Source organism: Protopterus annectens, chromosome 5.part0 (genome assembly GCF_019279795.1).
Source record: "Protopterus annectens isolate FY-2018-M chromosome 5.part0, PAN1.0, whole genome shotgun sequence".
NCBI lineage: Eukaryota > Metazoa > Chordata > Ceratodontiformes > Protopteridae > Protopterus > Protopterus annectens.
This window is the reverse complement of record NC_056735.1, coordinates 1,014,386,013-1,014,412,198: the sequence shown is the minus strand read 5'-3', so window position 1 is coordinate 1,014,412,198 and position 26,186 is coordinate 1,014,386,013.

Here is a 26,186-nt window from a genome sequence, read left to right as displayed (position 1 = left end):
ATCCAGATATCGTCTGTGATGCTGTGTCAGAACACCACATCCAGGTACCACTCACATTGACTGTCATGGCCAGATAATAACATGTTTCCCTCGATAGTGCACTGTGTTTATCATGCAGATGGCTATGGGATCACCATCATAGCTGTACCACATGCAATCAGCTAGATGAGGACTGCAATAATTGCAGAGGCCATCACCTGACCATTTCCATATCTTACAATACACATGCTGCTGCTGTGCAGGTGTACACCTTCACATCCACCAGCGAATGTGTGGGCGGACAGGCAATGTACACCAGGGAAGGGCTTGGAGACTTAACTATAATCATCATCTGCCACACGCCGAATCGTACAGGGGCAAACCCCTGACTACTCATTACTATTACATGTGCATGATGTTACTACATGTGCCATAAAGGCAACATGTTGCTGTGCTGTAAGAACATGCGTGTAGGTGAGTGAGTGCCATTTGCAACAGATATAGTAGACATACATTAGGTGTGGCACACATGTCAGTCCATGTGAACGGATGCCATTGTCACCACAACCACACTCTAATGGACATGCATTGACACCTTTGCCAGGGCGACAAATACACAATGTAACTACTTAGTTTGCCACACAGCAGTAATGCACAGGGCCAAATGCACCACAGGGGATATCTGGAGGCTCTATGGGCTAGGGCATGTGAAAGTGCTTGTCAACTGTTGGTATGCCAACAAGGTTTATACTAGGAGTGACTGTGGTTGGGAGCATCACAACCCACATGCAGACACAGGGTGCTAGTACTGGCATGCAGGTATGCACTGCTCCATGGGTGTGTAGTGTTTGGCTGTGCAAGATGGCTGTACAAGGCTAGGTGAGGGGTAATCCTTGCCATCGCATCACCTGACAATGGTGTGCAGTGTAGGGGTGTAGTGTCTGCAATGTCCCACACAGATGGGTACTGCATTATCTGGCCTGACATCCTGGTTACCAATGTGTATGGCCATAGCTTTGCAATGTATGCCATGTATGTGTTTGATAGTCCTTCACATGGACATTGCCTGGGATGTGCATGTCCCACAATACTGTACAGTGACATGTACAGGTGTACCTGGTTTGTCAGACACATGTAGTGTACACAGCCTGTTATACCCCGATATGCCAATACTGGCCTGGTGTGGCAAAACCTGCTTATAGTGAGCAGGTCGGCCCTGCACCTGCATGGATAGTATGATACAGGTATTCCATGGTGTCAGTGGCATGGGTCCATACAATGCACATGTGTACAGCATTGCCTGGCCTTAGTGGATCACATTTGATGGCACCACATATGTTGCAGGCATTCAGCTTGGAACATAGTGAAGGCACAATGTCCACATATATGTGCCTATTGTACCGCTGTGCAGGATGCCATGTCCTCTGCAGGACACTGCAGTCACACCATGCCTACTATCTGTCCTCAATGTGCATGCTACTAGCAACATAGTGAGATATCCTAGGCAAGGTTGTATGTGCATGGCATATGGGTGCGGGACATATACCGGGTACTAGTAGGTTGCATACTTAGTTCACCAGCCCTTTTGCTAGATGTATGCGTATAGCTTGCTAACACAGTGCCATGCCTGACTGACAGCTGTACTCCTCGTGAGGTGGCCAATGTGTTGTAAGACGGATACTATATAGGAAAATACAAAAACCTGCTCCCAAACATGTCCAATGATAAGACAATCACGGCCACCTCTACACAGGCTCTGACAGACAAACATACCCTTGCCATGTCCTGTATACAAACCCCTACCATATCACACTGCAGCAACATGTGTTTTGTGCACATGCTACAGTGAATACTACAAAGCGCTGTACTTGTCTCACGCAGGCAGACACACACACACACACACACACACACACACACACACACACACACACACACACACACACACACACACACACACACACAGTTGGCATGTCTTGGATTAGAACACTGACCTAACTACTTTACTACACTACAGCATAACGCAGTTACAGAATGCACTACTGGGATTACTGGGACACAACACTCCCAGATGTGTATTTGTAGATGGGTGACATCATCGGCCTTGCTAACCATGGGTATAAGAAATGTATGGAGTGTGAGCAGTATAAAAGCATTACTCAGTCCTTAGGCAAACGGGGACACAAACACACACACACACACACACACACACACACACACACACACACACACACACACACACACACACACACGCACGGCAATTGTGGGACTAGAACACCGACCTAACTACTTTATTACACTACAGCATTACGCAGTTATAGAACGTGCTACCGAGATTACTGGGACACAGCACTCCCAGAGGTGTAATTATAGATGGGTGACATCATCAGCCTTGCTAATAGTGGGTATAGGAAATGTATGGAGTGTGAGCAGTATAAAAGCATTACTCAGTCCTCAGGCAAACGGACACACACACACACACACACACACACACACACACACACACACACACACACAGCAAGTGTGGGACTAGAACACCGACCTAACTACTTTATTACACTACAGCATTACGCAGTTACAGAACGTGCTACCAAGATTACTGGGACACAGCACTCCCAGAGGTGTATTTGTAGATGGGTGACATCATCAGCCTTGCTAACGGTGGGTATAAGAATTGTATGGAGTGTGGGCAGTCTAAAAGCAATTTACAGTCCACTGGCAAATGGGGAGAGACATACACACACATACACACCAGTAGTGGGTATGGAACACCTGCCTATTTACAGATTACTATTACAATACTACATGCTTATGAATCACGCCACACAGACTACACATGTCAAGGCTGTCATTATGACTGTCTGAGAATGCGGACATCAACAGGGATGCTGGCAGGTAAGATGTACAAACCTGTGAACCTGTGTGTTTAAAATAGGAATCCATCCTGACCTGGAGTATGTCCATCTGTGGAATGGATGACTACTACCACTATACAGGGTTACAATGGTCATGCCCATACACAGAGGCACATAACTGACACAAGGTGTCACTGGGCATGCTCACACACTTAGTAGCACAGGGCTGTTCAGAATGTGTCCATCTACACAAGGATATACTGGGCATGCTCATACTCCTAGTAGCACAGGGCTGACTGGGATGCACTCTGATGCTAAACACGGAAGACCACAGTGGCCATGCTAATACAGGTAGACGTAAGGAACACATTGTAATGGGCTCTGGAGTTAGTAGTTGTCATTGTTAGCAGGAACGCTGCTCTACATATATTTGATACCGGTCTTTTACACAACATCTGCTGTCATTATGCCATGACATGGCTGACAGTAGGCAGGCCTTTGTCACATATCACATGCATCCATGATTCTAGGGAGTGTGGATATTACCCAAGTTTCATCTGCCCACACAGTGCCATTCCAAGGCAAATGTCCTAAACACAGGTTAACTCCCATACACCTACAGGACAACTGCATTGTTTTCTTATGCTAACCAGTGCTAGATGTGTAACGTCCATATTCACAGCTGGTCACTGTAGATCCAACAATGGGGAGCACTGACATCTGTGCAGTGAGGAACACCTGGCTGATGCCTCTGTAGTGCACAGTAGCACTACCACCGTATACCTCAGAACCTAGCACTACCACCATATACCTCAGAACCAGACATGTGGGCCATAACACAGGTACGGACCACTCCAGGTGGTGTGCCCACATGCATAAAGGCCACTCACATGTATTGACTGGTCCCCCCACAAAAGGCATCACAGATGAGCCATGTGCAGTACACAGTGTCACATGCTGCATTCTAGGATGTAAACTTCAAACACCACCATGCCCTCGAACCACAAACACGCAACCATACATGTTATATGACATAGAAGAGTACACCACCATGTGACCCTTGACCTGTGTACTGTACTAAGCTCTGCACATGTACTGACACAGTTGCATCATGTGTTATGCAATGCAATGATACCACTGTCTGTGACCAGGTCAGCTGTACACATACCAGGGGCATTCAGTACTTTACACCATTAGCAGATGACTGTTGCTGTACACCAGTACACACCCTCATGTATGGATATGACATACATGCACCTGCCCTGGGTATGTACATACCACCCACACAACATACCTGTAAATAACATAGCTGTTTTTGTCCTTTGTGCAAACAGGTGGCTACAGCCATTACACACATGCACATGGAATGTAGATCCATGGCTGCTGAATGCTACATAAGGTGTGATATCAATGCTGACAGAGGTAACATCCCCTCTGTACTGGTCACCCATCATATCATACAACAATCCATGTGCCATGTATGTCATTACACGTATCCACCAATTTCAATGCCTACAAACATGCCCAAATGTCAAGATTGTAGGACCTACACACCTGTACATGTAGTGTCGTGCATTCAGATAACATGCATGTGCAGTTGCTGATGTATGCAGGTGACGTGTATCCTAGTACATCATGCAATTGCAATGCAGTCTCAATATTGCCAACTGTATATGGTGATATGCTAAATGTACAGAAAGATGTACCACAGGTATGGACAGATGTGTGGAAATAACTAAGTTGTGGGGCATCTTTGCAGATGGATGTTTGCTGTGGACAACTCACAGGTGTGTCACAAGCGATCCTACAATACCCTGTGTAACCGGTAAGCAATGGTTTTGTTAATTGAAGAACAAAACACACAACTTAGACAGCGGTCAGGGTGACAGCGAAGGTAAATCACTTGATACCTGTTAATAGTTATGACGTCCTTAGTGCATATATCAGCACTGTTGCCACAGGAAGCGGCAGTACAGTTTGTAATGCATGTAATACTGCTGTATGTCTGACATACATAACATGAGCTAGGCAGGTCTGAGATTCACAGTACTGACATGTGTGGTTGCATGTGTGTCCATATATGTCACGTATTGTAGGGAATACATCTCAGTTGTTACTCACTCTCCTGTACACTAGTGTACACATCTGTACAGACTGCAATGTAGAAAGCAGGACATAGGCAGGGGCTTGTATCTCACACATGTGAGGTATCTGTATGTGCATGACATAGATGTATTAATTACTGAATGCCACATTGTGTGTATGTAGGGCTGACTGGTCCGTGGGGTGAGAATGTATGTTACCATACTGAACTGATAAGACCACTCCCACCATCCAGGCAATGCATTCTACTATCTGTGTTGATGTCCTCTATCTTAAGCCGTACTGACTACCTGTACATGTGTATTCTCTGTGGCACAACATGTAGGTGCACAGTACTGTAATAATGATTTGCACATAGGCAGGGGTCCTCATCCCAAAAGTAGCAACTGTGTGTGAGTGTGTGTTACTATGTCAGTGAATTTGTGAGTGTGCGGGTGTGTTACTGTCTCACTGAATACATGTTTGTCAATACCAGAGTGTGTGGGTGCAGTTGTGTGTTGGCATCCTGTCATGGGAACATGTATTGCTGATTCTCAATGAGGCATCATACGCCCCACTGGCCTCTACCCTTGCAATCAGCTAGACCACTCTCTTACCTCACCACTCCATGTAACTGTACCTGTGTTGTCACCCTTTATGAATGTCACATCTATGGCCACAGTAACTTAATACAAAGCTATCATGCTCTTGGAATGGTAGACGTGTTTGTAACATGGGACATTCTCACTGGTATGTGGCAGCTACACGGTTCATGCTGGTATATTCATACATACCTGTGAGAAGTCCACATTGACATATGGAACACTAACTGCAAACGCTGACATCCACCGGCACATGCAATTAGACCTGAAGAAGGACAGCAGAACATCATGACCAACATGCAGTTTCTGTTGTTACACAAGACACATACTGTTAACAGTATTGTACACCTGTATTACATGGTATATCTGCTGCCTGTCAACAGTCCACAACAATTGTAAACTACATGTACCTTCTTAGTCTGTTCACCCTATGCATCAGACCATATGAGCATGTCCCTGCACTGATGGTCTGGATGTCAGGGATGCGGCACAGGCATCATCATATGGACAAGGTGTTAATGTTTGCCAGAGACCTAGGCTGCACTGTTGTTACACAAGACACAGACTGTTAACAGTATTGTACACCTGTACTACATGGTATATCTGCTGCCTGTCAACAGTCCTCAACAACTGTAAACTACACTTATCTTCCTAGTCTGTTCACCCTGTGCATCAGACCATATGAGCATGTCCCTGCACCAATGGTGTGGATGTCAGGGATGCGGCACAGGTATCATCATATGCACAGGGTGTTAATGTTTTCCAGAGGCCTAAGCTGCACCATTGGATGACATCATGTGTGTGGGTTTGGGTCTTTGATCTAATTGGGCGTGTGTGGATGTTATGCATGTGTGTGTTGCAGTGTCCTACATATGTTTCCAGTGTGTGCCTGTATGTATGCACACAGTTCTGCCATGTGTCTGGCCTACACAGGGGTATTATTGACAGCTGCAGACTGTACAGGCAAGGTTTTACAGTTCACGGTGTCCAGCCACGGACATGTGACCTGCGCCTGCTATGGGTTGCACGGGCACTACCAGGCAGAGGTGCAGATTGGGTACTGTCTGATGTCACTTGTCCACTGGAACTGTGTCCCGGTTGAGACCATCCTGGGACATGTGCACATGGCCTGCTGTGTTGTGGTGTGGACAGCACAACACCAGATGCACTGCTGCTGCTACCGCCACTATAGGAGCGGACATGTGAGGTAGCTCATACACGTAGACCTGACACAGGTGATGTAGCAGGCCTACGTCTATGTGCCTGATGCCTCACTCCTACCAGATGTTCCAACACAGACAGCTCATACTCGTGGATTGTCATGCCATGGTCAAGGAATCCAACCATGTCACCCAACCATATATTCAAAGCTTCAGCAACCTGCTGTTGAGCATTTACCATTACCTGGATGTTGTTGTTTAAAGAATGGACAGCAGCCCTCTGTAGCCTCTGATCTTTTCTGTTGCGCCATTCAACATGTGCCTGTGCCTCCATTACAGCCTGAAACATGCATCTGGTGACACCAGCTGCTGTGCTCTGTCGTGCAGGAGCATGTTGGCCAGAGGTCCTCCTACGAGCAGCACTTGCCACATGTCTGTGTGGGGCACCACCAGTCATTTGGCTGACACCATGGTGTCCAGGCACACCTTCCATAGCCCCCACACTTTCCTGTTCCAAGCTACCATGTGCCAACTGTCCTTCCTCTATGGCCACTGGTGATGGGGTATGTGCAGGTATGGGATCTGTGTGCGGCGATCAGGGGGATATAGATGGAATGGCAACCAATGGCACAGTTTCAGCCCCCGACAACTCTGCCTGTGTCTCAGTCATACATTCATCATCACTGCTAGAGTCTGTGGGGACACTAACATCAGATGTACCGCAGGAGGGCAATGTACCTACATCACCTGTGAGGACAGACAAGAACTGTACATTACAATCTATACAATAGACGCACACAGACACACATGCATGTGATATGACAGAAGGCATGCAACATGCATGTGATATGGCAGACGGCATGCAGCGCAGACAATAATAGTGGTAGTAATCATACATCCCTGGGTTGCACACAACAGCATGCATGTGTCATAGCAGACGGCATGCAAATTACACAATCATAGTAGTAGTTAGCATACATCCCTGTGTTACACCATGTGGACCAGCACAGGTTAACAGTACACATGCCTGATGTGTGGCATATGACCTTGACAATCACATGTAGTATGAAAAGTGATCTGCTGATGTGTGCAATGACATACATACATGTTTAACACAATGGTGTCCTGTCAAATATACAGTGGGGCAATGGTGTACCAATGCAGTGTTGTCTGTCCCCCTACAGATATTCTGCACATTTAGCTGATGTGCATGGCCATTGTAGGGAATCATGAGGCATCTCTAGTGCTATACAGTGTGAGTTACAGGCAGGGTTCATAGCCAGGACTGTGTTCAGATACAATACATATATACTGTGGAATGTGACCCACGTCACTGAGGTGTATGCACACTAAACCATGATGTGGAAGTTGTGACGCAGGTCACTGATGGGTATACAGATGACACCCCTGCACATCTGCCACCAGATTGCTGCTGCCTGGCAACTATAGCCAGACATGGCGAACACGTCGGTACACCATGTCCCACATGACATCTGTGTACCACACACACACACACACACACACATGAGGAGCTAGTATGACACTGATGTCCAACACCAGCAAGGGGAATGTACTGTATTTGTGAGCTGATGTGGATACTGCACAGGTGACTGCTGTCATGTTGCGACACCCTCAAGATGTTCAACACATCTTATGTGGTGGATTGATGATGCGCCTACACACAAGATGTGCACAGGCCTGTAAGATGTCTAGTGTTCCACATCTACAATATGACCATTATACAAAGGTCATGGTTGAACCATGTGTAGCCATCCTATGACAGGGTGTACACACAAGCACAACACGTCTACTGTGTGTGTTGCTCCATGTCTCTGGCCATCCTCTATGGCCATGTGTGTACATGTGTTGTCCAAATTAATGTGACAGGCATCTATTTCACATGTCTGTGCTGTCCCATATGACATATATGCTCCACTGACAACAGGGTTATGCAGATAAAGGGTGGTATGTGGGATATGCTTTTAGGTTAGATCGGCAGTGTTGCAGCCAGGCCACTAAATGCCATGGATATGTCAAGATAACACATCACATTGTGTGACATTCATAGCAGGGCTATGATCCACACCAGTGAATCCTGTGTGTTGGGCCATACTCCAGCCCACTGTGTAGTACTGTTTGCATTCACCACATATGTAGATCTGATCTGTAGTATGCCCCTAAAGTGAACAACACCTCCACCATTGTATGCACAGCTGTCCACACATCTGGCAGTGACAGTTTGTGAGGATTCATGTTGGTGAGATGATTCACATAGTTTGCAAGTGTTGCACATGGGTAGTCATTGTGATGCATTTCAGGTCAGACCTGTATATTGTGACAGGGCCATACATTATGTGTACATGATGTAAATGGCCACATGGCAGATAGATTTGTGCATTACAGTTCCTGATAAATAATAAAACTCTCGCCTGCAACAGGCTGCTGTCGCAGCGGAATGCCAGAGGTGCCTAAAAAGGAGTAACACAGCAGTATGAGCATAATCCACCCCTGTATAATGGCTACAGGGTGCAATGTGCATAACACATACACCAGTACATTAGACTATACTATGGTTTATGCACATGTGTGCATACACAGAGTAGCATACTATAGTATGCGGCATGTGTGTATACATGCCTTGCATATGATGTTACATTACATATTGTACAGTGGCACATGCAACTATATGGAATATAGTTGTTATAGGTGCAGTACTGACTTACCAGACAACTCCAGGCTCAGTGGCTGAGAGACACCCACCTCCACAATATTGGCTAAGGCTTATGGATGTGGTTCTGCAGGTATCCCCAGGTTGGCCAGTAGCTCCTTGGTACGTGGGAGTGGGGGCTGGGTTGGTGGTCCACCACCTGTTGCACCTTGTTCCCTGGTGATTGCATTTGCATGCTGTTTTGCCCATCTAATGAGGTCTGTACGGTGTCTGTGCATCTGCTTGTATGTGCGGTTGTGGCCACCAACATCATTAACCCTCCTGCAAAGTTCCATCCATAGGGCATCCCGATACTGTGCATCCTGTGGCACATGGCTGAACAGGATATCATGATTGTCGAGTAGGTATGGGATAAGGGCCTCATCCTCCAAGTGGGTAAAAGGGGGTAGTCTTGCACATGGCATACCTGGAAGACATAATGATGGAGACAGGTCAAAGTAACTCATAGAGACATACAGAGCTACAGCTGAACATACATGTGTATCGCATTTATTAAGTTTAAATAGTTGTATTTGCAAACCTACATGACACTGATGTGTTTGTGTCACACACATGTGGCACTCAATGTTGAGTGGATATTATCACCATATATGTGTGTGTCACCTGATTACATTGCTCATACTCCATGTGGCAGATGTCTTGATGAGGGCATGTCTGTTTGCCTGTACTGGTGTTCCTACCTATCAGCACATGGCTGGATGTGTCCACATTAATGCAGTTGACCTTGATGCTGTGTATATGTCACATATAAGGACTTACAATGCCTTAACAGACATGACCTGTGACCCTGCAGACTTGCTCACATAAGGTTTTACATGTATGTGTTCTGCCATATACATCTACATGGCACTGTACAGTGATTCAAAATCCTGCCATGTATCACCTGTGTTGCACATGTGATACACATGGGACACTGGCTAGCCAGATGGTATTTGCAGGAATGGATATCAACTATAGCATGTACAGTCAAAGTCAACTAGTGGGCTAAATGCCAAGGGCCATGTATGAATCTAGGATGAAAGGTTACCTGGCAGTAGCCGACAGGCGGGTCTGTGGGGCCAGGTGGAGCAGTGCCACATTACTGATCCACAGGGTTAATGATACATTTACCATGCGTTACCATGCGGTCATCACACCATGTCTGAGAGGGGAGCGATGTGCAGCTTTGACAGACAGGAATGCATAGTATGGCAGGACTATGTCAAGTGTATGGGACAAGGATCTGTCCAGCATGTGGAAGGTGGATGTCCATGAAGTATGTGTTCAAAATCAAGATAAGTATGTGTAGCATGTCCAACATCATTGGGTTGGACGTGGATTTATTCAGGGTATGCATCATGCTACATAGTGGAGATGGGGAATTGGAAGGCTGGTGTAGGCCTTCTGCACATGGCCAATACACCTTAAAGGAAATATGCAATCTGATATGGGTCACTTGAGTGTTGTGTATGGCTGGATAATGATCTCTAAATTCATGAATGGCACCCTATCATTATTAGGGTTGCCACATATGACTACCTGACAGGTGTGGTGACGTAGCTATCACAGGAAAGACAACTGCCCATCTACATCCCTCACACACGTGTCCATTATGTTGACCACTGCCTAGGTGGTAGTTCATGGGTACAGGGTTATTAACATAGGGGTGACAATACAATATGTAGCTGTCAGATTGTGGCCATATGTCTCACACACCTCACCCACAAAGCCCCTTCTGTATGTTGTCCACAACACTCCTGAGTCAGCTATTGCTCCTAGGTCATAGTCATTCGCATACTTCAATAGGCAGATGCCTTCTGTTTGTCTGTGAGGTATGGACTACAATGAGGAGGAATAAAATTCATTAACCCTGACATACTGTAGCTGCCACTGGTGTGTTGATCATGTATTATTCAGACACCTTCTGTATTGTTGATTCTGCCAGCAGTCCTGTTGCAAAACACTCCTGTGACATAGGAATGTATATCTAGTATACCGAGTGTAGGTGGTACACAATATGGGTGATGATGTCCTATGACCTGACAAGGTTATGATATGCAGTGTAACATCAACCTTACTGTAATCTACATCTGTACTGTTGACAGCAATTAATTGATCAAGGTTCATGGCCTTCCAGACCAGACTCAGCAGGGTAGTAGTAAAGTACTTCCCATTATCAGTGGTGTCTCCCCCTTTGTGGGTTGTGATATCTGTTGCTGTGCACCATTCAGTGTATACACAACCTGACATGGAGCTAAGTTTTACATGATGTGTACGTGGAGAGCATCTTGTTTTGCCATATGTGTATGATACAACTTGTGATGTGGACAGGTCCCATGCAGCCTGAGTGCAGCTTGTACCTGCATAGTTGTGGGTACAGGGACCCTGTGGTGTACATGGATATATGATTGTGTACCTGTTGGGGGGAGGGGACCGTGTGTTTATGTTATCCAAGACCCTATGTGGATTGCTTATTCATGCTAAGCACTTGTTCAGGACTTGTAAGCACTACGTAATCTAATAATTACTATAGCACTCAATCTTCCTCATTACCTAGAGGTAAGGGTGAACAGGTTTTGTACATACTTTTCTCACTTGCTTAGAGTAATTTAGCTCTTGTACTCACTTTCCTCACTTATCTAGGTGAATGTAGTTCTATATTCAGGCATGTCCAAGAGTCAGCTGCCAGTGTTCTCACCTGTCTATCTGATGAATCTGGACATCTTGAAGCAATGTACACATTGCCTCATGTACACAGACAAGCCTCTCCGCCTACCACCCAACACTACCACCTGTGAGAGATGCACTCATCTAGCCAAACTGTAGGCAAAAGTCTCTCCAACCAAGTCTGACCCTGACCATCATGTGGAGAAGGTAAACATTCGCACAACACCATACTCATCACATAAGTCTCACTGAATCTACCCCACCATTAACTGGGAAAACTATTCGTGTACCAACAGATTAGCTCAATGGTTTCTGGAATTCATAAACACCAATGCCCTGACTCAACATATCCATACACCCACCAGGGGCAACAATATCCTAGACCTACGCATTACCAGCATGAGAGACTGGTGCTCCACACGTGAAGTCAACTTCTCATTGGTCCAATCAAACCATGAGCTGAACACCGCTGATATCCACATCCCACCCCCACCCCCCATTAAGGGAACCACAGTATAATATGTCTGCAAAGCCAACTACATGCTTCTTAAGACAGATGTGGTGGACGTCATGACACCCATGCAGATGGACAGTACTGTTAAAATTGCTGAATTCTACACAAATGCACTCTATAAGCACTTACACGAGTGCACGGCTTGTGCTAACCCAAACAGAAACAGGACACTATACTCCTAATTAAGGAAACCAATCTGGTGGTCCCCTGCCATAAACAAAATGTACTACAGGAGGAAGACACTGTTGCAAACGAGAGTACAATCCCATGCGTGGAAGAGCTCCCTGGCCAGCCTCAGTAAGAAGGTGAGATCCCTTATAAGATCCTCCAAAGCTAGCTACGAAAACTAAAATGCAACTAATACCAACAACAACCACAAAGCATTCTATAGCTATGTCACATATCTCAATTTCATGACTCCCATGGACTGTGTGTAATGGCTGGACGATTTAGTTCTACATGTGAGTACAGCTGTTATATTTGCTACTTATGCAGGGTTTGTTTGTACCTGATACTTCTGCAGATGTTTAAGTCTAGCAAGGATGTTTGGCCAGCTCAAGGCCGTATGGTTATGCATGAACTGTTATGTGGTGTACACTGTGCTCACCAGACATCTTTGTTTTGGTGTACAAGTGTAGCATACTGTGCTGTTACTCACTAATTGCTAACACATCCCGGTGTACACACAACCCTCTGAAACGGGATTAGTGTAAACAAACCCTGTAACATCAGCAGCTGTTCCATTGTATAACAGCAGCTATTTCACATAGGGCCATGTTAGTGTGTCTCTGACAAGGTATGTTAAGGCTTCTGCAGATGTCGTACAGTGAGTGAATGATTTGTGATGTTATTACAGTTTGTATTGTAATATGTTTGGGCGTGGAGGTGATGGTGGGTGTGCATAGCAGATGCAAGTGTGTAGGAACTGCTTTTATACATAATCGCTATGCGCGTGAGGGTTCCTTCCTATTTGAACACCTATCCTTTTGTGGACTAATACAATGGTAATTGCAGGCTGATTCATTAAGGTACTGTTATGTGGTTCCTGTATAGCATGCAGGTCATGTTAGTCCTTGAATCCCTTCGGTAATACATCTGAATGTAATAAAGTGTTGCTACATGAAAGTTGTGTATTTCTGTCATAGGTATGTGCAGTCATCGTAGTTGTGTTGGTGACCCTCTTTGGCTAGGGTTGCCACCTTTTTATATGGCCATAGTGGGACCTTTTTGGGACACACATCAGATTTTACAGGCCGACACAAACCCATGGTCAGTACAAGGGATAGAACTTTCCTTTCTTGCCTAAATATAAGCTTATTCTTGTAGCAGATTAGTTGCTTATCCTGTTTCCCGTAACATGTAGGTATTTTACATACAGAAATAACTATTGTATGCAACTATTACAGTACATATGGGACATAATTATGTCCTACAATCCCAGGACATTTGCCACTTTTAATATATTTGGTCAGGACACAACCGCCCAAAGAGGGAGTGTCCCTCACAAAGTGGGACAAGTGGTAACACTATCATTGGATCATGTCCATAGCACATATTTGTAATAGTGTATAGGCATATACTCTCCATATCCTTTGTTCATAAAGGTTGGTAGTGGCAGAATGTGTGAATGCTGTGGTCCATGTTATACACATATATGAACACTTCAACAGCTGTATACGGGAGACCTATGGAATCCCGAAACCACAGAGTTCCAACGTACACAGTACTGGGACCAGACTCCCATACCCCACATTACCGACAGCAACAGTAACTCGCGAAAGTAACACAAACATGGAACACAGACACGCACACACAGACACACTGCTACCCAACACATTTAAACAAACCATCCTACACTATGTATGAGCAGGTGGCCAAGCCCCCCTACACCCCCCATGTAGTAGGCTGCGCCCCCCACACCACCTCCTACTTTAATATTCTACCTCCTAGGTCGTGCAAACAGATGCACAAAGCTAACCCACATCCACACATTACAGTCCCCCAAGAACACACACCACGCACAGAACGCACACTTACACACACTACAGCCCTAAGAAACACACTTACACACAGTAACCTACCTGAACCGCAACACCAAAAGTACTGCCTAACTGTCCATTAACATCATGATTTTACATCTCGCGCATCTGGTGTTTTGGTACTGTGTTCTTTCGGACCTCAAGCCTTGGGATTACGTGCTTCGGAATGTATAGCAGTCAGTATGTGGTAGGTATCCCATTTATATGTACCTTCATGGTTATGTAGATGTTGTTAACTTATCTGTATATATATATATATATATATATATATATATATATATATATATATATATATATATATATATATATATATATATATATATATATATATGTATATTCTCTCTCTCTCTCTATATATATATATATATATATATATATATATATATGATGATGTATATATATATATATATATATATATATATATATATATATATATATATATATATATATAAAACATACACCTTTCATTGGGTACATGCTGATTTGTCCTATTTCAACACAATCCTACCTTTTGTGTTTTATCCTGTCAGTATACACGACTGCCATTGGTACATCTCAGGTAGCTTAGTGCTATGTTATTGTGATGAATGTGTACATGGTTGCGTGTTCTAATCCTAGCAGTGATATCTTATTTCTCAGAGCAGGCACTGGTAGTGCAAGGGTGATTGACGCACATTTCAGCAGTTGTGTGTTCCACATGTTTATTATTCTGTGGAGAACTACCTATATATGCAAGCTGTGTTTAAGGTATACTATGTAACATGTACACATCTGTGAAGATTCTTGTCAAGGATACTCTCCATTATTTGGAACTACATCCCTGATTACATTATACAAAACCCCTCACTAACACTCCAGGGAATCCTTGCAGAGTGGGTGGTGAACAGTGGCTACATCCCAGGGATCCCACAATTGGCTCTGCTCCACAGAGGGACAGTTAGTTAATCGATGGCGTGGCGACAGCAGACACAGTTTGCCTATGCTTATGAGTGACCTTGGCAGTTGGGCATGTACCTACCTATGTATCTATGAACCTGTACATACAGTATGTACACATGCTGATAGCTTCATTTACTGTTCAGGTATTGACTTCCCTTGTGCCAATGGTGGTTGTGTGTACAATAGTTGAGGGCTACCTATGTAGGATGCACACAATAGACCACCTATACATGACAATTTACAGGTGGTCATGTGTGTGTGTGCCATCCATGTTTGCTGTGTATGCAGGTGGAGAAGGGTGTCAGTCCATGAGTGCCTACACTGTCAGTGTGTGTGTGCTATTCGTCCCCTCTTTGCCAAGGCATGGGCATACTGGGCATGCCTCTGTCTGCCTACTGGGGGTAGCACAGGGTGTTCATGGTCTGAGTCCCCCTGTGCCTGTGGTTCCCTTGGCAATGTTGGTGGGCTGTGAGGGCCTTCACCATTCTGTCCCTGCTGTAGCTGTTTCCACAGGATCATATTGTTTAGCATGGCACATACTATGAAGATGTGGGCACATGTTCCTGGAGAGTACTGCAAGGCTCCACCAGATATGTCCAAGCAACGGAACCATGATTTCAGCATCCCAAACACGAGCTCTATGATGATTCTGGTTTCTGTGTGTACCTCATTATGGCATTCTTGCATGGCTGTGTGTGCATTTCTGATGGGAGTCATCATCCACGGTTCAAGTGCATAGCTAGCCTCCCCCACCAGGTGGCCATATGGGATGTCCCCCCTGGCAAATACCTGATACAGCTGTGAGGCATGCCAGATGTGGGAGTTGTGATAGCTTCCAGGGCTGCCAGCACACACATCCATGATAATGCCCTTGGCATTGCACATGACCTGGCAGTTGATGGAGGGGAATCCCTTGTGGTTTATGTAGCACCTACCCTGCTCACCGGGTGGTGACTTGATGTGTATGTGCATACAGTCTATTGCACCCATTACCTCCGGGAAGTCTGCACACGGTGGAAGAGATGCATATTGCTGACCATCTCCTCCTGCATTTGGGGAAAGTATATGTGCTCATTGGCATGTGGTAACATGGCATCCAGGAACTGGTGGAGTACCCTGGATGCTGATGCTCATGAGATCCCCATGATATCCCCAGTTGGCCTTTGGAAGGTACCTGTGGCTAGTATTCTCAAGCTTACACATACCTTTATGTCCACTGGGATGGGTTCCCCTCTGTTACTTCTGGCTCTGAGGCATGGCCGGCACAACAATATAGGAAACCCATACATATTAATATGATTAAGGAACAACAAACCACCCTTGATTATATATTGGGACTTACGGACATTAGAATAATGAGGCCGGATAAAGGCAGTGGGGTGGTTATAACAGACAAGGGGGATTATATTTCCTATATGACTACAATGTTACTTGGTGATTCATATTCTGAAGTGAGTTTGAATGAAATCAACATTGCCCACCAAAGAATTGATATTCTTTTGGAAGACATGTTAATGCAAGGTGAGATTTTGGAGGATGAATATGACTTTTTGAAAAATGATTATCCTGTAATTAGTGGAGTTTTTGGCATACCCAAGATACATAAAGGTCTGAACAACTTACAATTTAGACCAATAGTAGATGGAAAGAGAAGCAAGACTTGCTTCATTAGTCAATACTTAGACCATCACTTTAAAAAGGGTTTGACAAAATTTCCCTATATAACCAAGGATTCTTGGGATTTTTTGAGAAGGTTGAATGAATTTAAGATGTAAGATGGATATATTTTTGTTACTGTGGATGTGTGTAACCTTTTTACATCCATTCCACATGACATAGGTTTAATATGGTTAGAGAAACAACTTTTTGAATCCAAAATATATGATCAAACTAAAATTAACACTTTGATTAATCTTATGGACATTGTGTTACATAACAATTTTTTATATTTTGAAGGAAATTATTACCAACAGACTGATGGTGTGGCCATGGGGGTAGCTTGTGCCCCCATGTATGCAAACCTCATAATGACCTATTGGGAATACAATTATGTTTTTAAAAGTATATTTCAGAAACATATTAAAATGTATTCAAGATACCTAGACAATATTTTTATCGTCTGGGACCAAGATGAAAGGGCATTACACACCTTTTTAGAATACATAAATAATAATGTCCGATTTTTGAAATTTACACACAATATTAGTTATGATGTCATCACTTTTTTGGATGTCCAACTAACATATAACAAGAACAATGGTTGTTTGCAATCCAATATTTATAGAAAACCAACGTTTTCAAATTCCTACCTTCATTACGACAGCTGGCACCCAGACCATCAGAAAAAGGCTGTTGTCAAGGGCCAGATGGTCAGGGCGGCCAGGATGGTCAGTGATGAGGGGGAATTTATCAAAAAATTGGAATTTATGGCATCTATGTTAATTAACAGGGGCTATCCAAAAACTTCTTGTGAAAAAATATTACAGGAAGTTAAAAATAAGAGACTTATGGGATTTTATGAGGCTATATTATGTCATGGTTACAGCAGTGATAAAACAAATAATAATATTGTAGATACCCATCAGTTACCTTTGTATATTTCTGTATTTGACGATTCTTATGAAGTCATTAGGAATATAATTAAAAGAAATTGGGGGATTTTGACTAATGATAATAGCATGGCAGATATGTTTCAAGGTCAACTTAAGTTTGTGTATAAAAAAGATTTGTCTCTTAAGGAATTTTTTGAGAACAAGATGGAATCACAAAGGCATAAAATAAACAGGTCAGTTGGTAATTTCAAATGTGGGAGATGTACAGTTTGTACACATATAAAATGTACAAGTGATTGATGGTAAACTTCCACAATATTAATATTGGAGGGCACTTTAATTGTTATACCTCAAATGTCATATATGTTGCACTTTGTCAGGACTGTAAGGCATTTTATATAGGTAAAACTAGCAGACGATTTAGGAATAGAATAAAAGAACATCTGCTAGATATTCAACACATGAGAACCACGAATGCCCTTGCCAGACACATACAATCAAATATAAACCATATTTTTAAATTTTGTGTCATTCAACACATTGAATATGATGCACGTGGTAAACACACTAAATATGATCTAGATGTTAATGAATTAAAGTGGCAAATACTATTGAATGCATACAACTGGCCTGGCCTGAATGAATATTGTAGTATAAAACCTATATTAAACAATAATCACATTAAGGGTAGACCATGATCTAGTATTAAGACATTAACAACTATATATTTTATATACAGATGTATATGTGAGTTAAACAAACATATTGTAACTATTTTACAATATTACATCATATACACAAAAATATTTTATTTTTTTTAATGTGAATGTATTTATCAATATTTTAAATTTATTTGAACAGTGTTATAAACTAATTCAATGAAATATATGAATGGTGATACATTAATTCACATTATAAGATTACAATATTAACCATTTATATAATATTAATACTTTATTCATTAATTTTAAGCATATATATTTGATGTGAAGTTTTATTTTAATTTATTTTAGTATAATATCAGTATAGGATTCACTAAATTCAACATCATTGTTTAATTGAATTTTTTATTAGTTAATTAGGGTGTGACTTGTATATTTAAACCAAGGCAACAACTGCAATGTGTATTCTGAAGAAGTTCGTCATATCGGACGAAACCCGGGTTAATTCGTTTTGTGCTTGTGTGTGTTATTTGAAGAATAAATTATCCATTATTGCTGTGACTTGATTCATCTTTCTACAGCATGGATTTATACTGTCAGTGAGTTTGCTGTGGCATTACCCGGGTGCTTGGACTCCTTGGACCTTTTTGGTATGGGTGGTGAACAGTGGCTACGTCCCAGGGATCCCACAATTGGCTCTGCTCCACAGAGGGACAGTTAGTTAATCGATGGCGTGGCAACAGCAGACACAGTTTGCCTATGCTTATGAGTGACCTTGGCAGTTGGGCATGTACCTACCTATGTATCTATGAACCTGTACATACAGTATGTACACATGCTAATAGCTTCATTTACTGTTCAGGTATTGACTTCCTTTGTGCCAATGGTGGTTGTGTGTACAATAGTTGAGGGCTACCTATGTAGGATGCACACAATAGACCACCTATACATGACAATTTACAGGTGGTCATGTGTGTGTGTGCCATCCATCTTTGCAGTGTATGCAGGTGGAGAAGGGTGTCAGTCCATGAGTGCCTACACTGTCAGTGTGTGTGTGCTATACGTCCCCTCTTTGCCAAGGCATGGGCATACTGGGCATGCCTCTGTCTGCCTACTGGGGGTAGCACAGGGTGTTCATGGTCTGAGTCCCCCTGTGCCTGTGGTTCCCTTGGCAATGTTGGTGGGCTGTGAGGGCCTTCACCATTCTGTCCCTGCTGTAGCTGTTTCCACAGGATCATATTGTTTAGCAAGGCACATACTATGAAGATGTGGGCACATGTTCCTGGAGAGTACTGCAAGGCTCCACCAGATATGTCCAAGCAACGGAACCATGATTTCAGCATCCCAAACACGAGCTCTATGATGATTCTGGTTTCTGTGTGTACCTCATTATGGCATTCTTGCATGGCTGTGTGTGCATTTCTGATGGGAGTCATCATCCACGGTTCAAGTGCATAGCTAGCATCCCCCACCAGGTGGCCATATGGGATGTCCCCCCTGGCAAATACCTGATACAGCTGTGAGGCATGCCAGATGTGGGAGTTGTGATAGCTTCCAGGGCTGCCAGCACACACATCCATGATAATGCCCTTGGCATTGCACACGACCTGGCAGTTGATGGAGGGGAATCCCTTGTGGTTTATGTAGCACCTACCCTGCTCACCGGGTGGTGACTTGATGTATATGTGCATACAGTCTATTGCAACCAGTACCTCCGGGAAGTCTGCACACGGTGGAAGAGATGCATATTGCTGACCATCTCCTCCTGCATTTGGGGAAAGTATATGTGCTCATTGGCATGTGGTAACATGGCATCCAGGAACTGATGGAGTACCCTGGATGCTGATGCTCGTGAGATCCCCATGATATCCCCAGTTGGCCTTTGGAAGGTACCTGTGGCTAGTATTCTCAAGCTTACACATACCTTTATGTCCACTGGGATGGGTTCCCCTCTGTTACTTCTGGCTCTGAGGCATGGCCGGCACAGCTCAACAAGTTTATGTATGATGTCCCTGTCTTCCCTGTAATGCTCTACTATTTCCAGATCATGTAGCCCCTGGTAGGTTACCCTGGATCTGAACACTATTGTCCTCCTCTGGTGCCTGAGATGGTTGTCAGCATCATCCTCCACACCACTGTCAGTCTCCAACACATGCTGGTGAATCAAAGCTATGGTGGCCCCTAACATGTAAATATTAAAAGATCCCCATCTGTATACACCAATGGTGCAGAGTGTCTGGAAATACACAAGTTCGTGTGTGAGGCTTTCACACCTTATACTATTGTACAATGGATGATGCTGGTGTAATTGGGTGTCTTTGTGCTATTCCAGCTGCAGGGTATCTTAATTATTGGTTTTACAGCAGGTACTACTATTGTGGGGCTTTTGGTGTTGACTTACGCTTGTCTGCCGTGATTCATCTATTGCCATTTACTTCAATTTTCAACCGGATTCCCTTCCCATTGTCAGGCTTGCATCCAGCTGCTGCCTTTCTTGTTTTGTACTTTCACAACCCAGGATTGTGTTGGGAAATGTGTTATGTAGCTGATCTACTGCAAGTTTGCTTTGTTCTGCTGTGACTGTTCTCTTTTCTTTGCTGTATGGCACCTCCTCTTTCCTGTTCTGCAGGTAGCTGCTAGCAGCCTTGTTAGCTGTTGTCTATGGCCCACTGTGAGTTTCTAGGTGTTAATTACTTATTTTTACTCCAATTACCATGCTGCAGCATTTCCTTATTGTCATCCCGTATCTTTCCTGTTTCAGCTGTGTTGCGCACTGCCGTTTACCAAGTTTCATGCGTGTTTTCATCCATGTTCACATGAACTTTTGGTTACCTTGTGTGCTCTCAGCTAAGCAAAGCTATGGCTACTTCCACACCCCTATCCTGCGGCTTTGCTTAGCAACATGCAACATGGATTAGCAATGATCCATTGTGCTTACAGCTACAGTGGCGTGCCCCTCTCTTGATGTCAGGTTTACCTCTAGGCCACTCCACGGTGTTGTACTGCTACACCATGTGGTACATCCTTATGCCAACAGGGCGTTTGTGATTTAGTATTACTTGACTCATTTGCATTGCATTGACTGCTAATTCCTAGTTACCACATGGAACACTGTCACAGACCCTTAGCAACCCTTGCGCCATGGTTGTGGTGCAGCATGCATGCCAGTGGCTATTATGGGGATATCATGAATTGCGTTGCATTGCAGTTTTATGAATCTAAATATATTTTCCTTGTGATCCCGTTTGCACACAGATGCACTGCGGTTTTACTTTGCGTTGATGTGGCCATGACATTAAATGTTACTTTTATATGTTGTGCATGTTGTTTTATGTCATTGGCTATATATTTAGTCATTGGCATATATTAACATTATAATATGTAAGTTTAGTCTGCTTTCATGGCTCCGATTTTATGTTTCACAAAATGTAAACCGTTTGTTTTTTGGTTTACATTTCTACATGCTTACGCTACTCCTGCACCACTTCATGAATCGCTATATAGCTTCATTTGCATGCTACACTGCTGTGCATGGGGTTATTAGCATACATGTACCGGGAGCTGTACAGCTCTGCCGTACGCTGGTAGTGCACATGGAAACAGCTCTTACCTGAATCACTCAGCGGCCATATTTGGCACTAGATCACCGATGCTACTCTGGCGCATGGCGCAAGCTTCATGAATCCCAGGGTTTGTCTAAGGAATTAACCCTTTCCATATTTTTCCTGACTAAATGTGCTAAGCCACATAGACCCCTTACGCCTTCCTGTTTTTGCTTCCACCCACTAGCCTAACTGCTTAGGAGTCACTTGGTAAAAATGCATCTGCAAGCAAACTTAATTTGTTCCAAGACTTCTTTTTAATAAGCACACAAACACTGCATTGCAATGAAAACACAAAAACACTTGAAACCATTTTGCATTGCATTGCAACTATTTATTATTAAAACTCCATCAATACAACCATATATATAATAACAGGACATAGCAGGATCAATCCAACAATAAGTAACTGTTGGCAGCACAAATCCACATACATTACATATCACCCAACATTGCCATGACCTTCTTCTCACTCTGATCACACTAATAAACTCAGAATGCAGTATGCCACTGCTCACTTCTGAATGTCCACCTGCAAATAGGAGGAAAGTGGAGGACAGAAGAAGGGTTCAATTGAAACCCACATACACCATCCACTAGTTTGTCCTTGCAGGTGGCCCCCTCCTCACCCTACCTGAGGTCTTTAACCAAATCCTTCACAAATATTGAAATATGAACATTGAGCAAATTTAAACCAGAATCACATCAGTGAACATCCCTGTGATGGATCATATACAGACCTAATCTCCTCAAACTCCTTGCCACTCTGCAATTAAAAAATTGCCTCACTCTTTCAGCGACCATAAAACTGATCCCATGCCTCCAAACCAATCTGGAAATAATCTTAAATCACATTAAAACCAACTGAGGGAATCTTTGTTTTCAAGCTACTAAATCAGCAATGATCCTCCCTAACAAAACTCTTTTGCGCAGCGGTCCCAAATAATTACTTCTTAACTCATTGCATCCAAGTGATGCTGCAGGTGCATCTACAGTTAAGTCCTACTGACGCGTCTAGGCATCAAATATTGCATGTTCATATTTGCATCAATAATTCCAAAACCATGCTATGTGCAAGGTTTCAAAAGATTTCATCTTAAAGCTTACACAATACCAAACTCGATTGTATTAATATTTGACCTCTGTCTAGTGCAGGTAAATAGATAGTAACTGTTATTTTTATAATAATAATTTATACAGATACAGTTTTCACATTTTTTTGAAATATGTCAACAACCAATTAACAGAGTGAACTGCTTAGCCTCATATGAAGACTCTCAGCTAGATGAATAAAATTCTGCTAACAGTATGTATGTAACTTGAGTGGTTGCTGAGATATTGTAAGATGTTTACAAAATATTACAAATGTAATAGTTACTGTGTTTACTGTGACTTATAAAATTCAGTCTAAGACTTAGTACCTAAGGAATACTGTCACTATAAAAATGGGTTGTCGTGAAGAGTTTGCCGTTTATACTTCTTTCATAATCCCTATGTTTCCAGAGATATGAACATTTGTTTGAAATGTGAAGACATAATTTGATTCTACCAAAAGGCTTAGGCTCCACCCATTGGAAGTTACAGTGGAAACTTCCTGTGTTCCATTGGAGTGAATGAGTTAAATGACCTAGTAAAATCCTAGATAACCCTAATTTCTCCTACTACTAAACACTTCAAATGTCCAAACATCTCATGTCAGTGAAGCCCACGACAACACCAAAACACTTTCCAAATGTCTTGATCCAAACCCAGCATAGCTCCTCCAGGTGAAATCATTGATCTCTTCTCTGTTCAATAAACAAGTGGTTACCACAACAACAGAAAGAATCCACCTGAAAAACAAACAAAAAATAAATACTAAAATGTTCATATATAATGTAAGATAAATAAGCTTTAGAAGACCATCTCCCCTCCCTATGAATCAACTCTGTTGATCTACCTTCCTCATCAAGATCTGATGTTGTCCCAATCCTGGAAGAATGAGATGAAAATTGATCCCTATGAATGCTCTGAGATTCCAAAGCAGCTCTTATCCTGTTTATAAACTGCAAAGTTGCTACTGATTTCCTATTAACTAAATGAAAAAAACAAACCCCCACTCTACTACCTTGCAACCTCCACAACTGCCTCAGCCAAGCCACTGTTCACAACAAATGCTCACTGATGTTGTGCAAAACTACCTGTTGACCAATCTCTACCTGGTCTTTCTTTGATCTCCTCAACCAGATTACAACTGAAGAATCAGTAAGGCAAAAGTCACACCAGCTTAACATCCCCAGAGGTTGAACAACTAAATGCCTCCACATACATCACCACTGGCAGGGCTGCCCAAACTGTATAATCCCCTTCATCAGATGCCAGTTTAAAGAAACTTTTCAACAGAACCAGCAGCAACATTTTATTTAACTATTCTCCTTTGAAATCCAAATTCTCTCCTAGCCTTTCACCACCCTACTCACTACCCACATCTTTGTCAAATTCTGAATATTTGTTAGCCCTGTGGATGCAATCAGTGCCACTAAATGAACTTTAATTGACCTCAGTTCCTCACCCAAAATCTAAAGGCACACCGCATGCTATGTCAGCAACACAACTGATTACACTCTTTCCTCATTTTGCAGCAGCCTAATGAGCAAAAGAAAAAAAAAACAGCAACCACTGAGTTATAAGCCCTCCAAGCTGACTACAACCATGACTTCTGCTTAACCAACCTGCTACACCTTTCCAATCTCCCATATATCTGGAGGAAACACCATGGTATTTTGTTTTGTACTGGTAGAGGGGCACAAAACCTATGAATCTGAATATGAGAAATGTTGGCAGCTACCAAATTAACATAGCCAGGAACATGCCTGGCTGAAAAGCTAAAGTTAATGGTCAAACTCTGCAACATTAATTTCCCCAAACCCATTAGTACTAAAACTGACTTTATTGCCTTCTTGGACAAAAAATGTACCATGGCTTTGTTATCAGTCATAAAAATCTCCCTCTTGTTTCGGTACTTGTCTGCTCAAACCACTGATGCCACTCAAATTGGCACGAATTTCAAAAAATGTCGAATCTCTCCCCCAACACTTTGGCCTATCCTTTGACCATGGTATGGCCAACCACTCTCAATTAAAAAATGCTCCATTCTCTGAGCCCCTGCTGCATCCATACACAGATTTTATGTCTCATCATTCACCCAATTGTTCTGCCAAAATGACAGCCCATTAAAATCTGACAAAAATAACTTGCAAAGCAACAATGACAGTGGTGCTTACTCTTACAACCTTTCATCATGTTTCCCACTGACCTACAGAAGGTTCTACTGGGACCTATTACCTTGCATGCAAAATTCATCAAACCCAGAAATTTCACCACCTCCTTAATCCTTACCTTTTTCCTCCACCCAACTGCATCTTTCTCCAGCACCACTGCCAAACAGTACATGAAACCCAAGACCCAAATGAAACCCAAGACCCAAATATTCCGAAATCTAGCCCTAAATTTACTAAGCCTTCATTGACCCAAAGCTGCCAAGGCAGCAATCAAATATTTGGTTCCAAAACTTTCCAGATCAACTAGCCTCTGTATCCAGTCCACATCAATCAATAAGCTCATGATCTCCCCTCCCCTTTACATATCTTCTCTTTAACAGCAACCACGACATGGGGTGTAATAAACATCCTGGTACGTCCTCTAGGAATAGACTGGGTTGCCAGCCACCCATTGTAGCTGCGCTGCCATTTCCACTGTGCCAACCTCAACTTCCTGCCTAAACTCTTGCTCACTCAGGCCAGGAAGTGGCACCTAGCTACCCCCTCCCGCTTTGTTCTCCAACCACCTT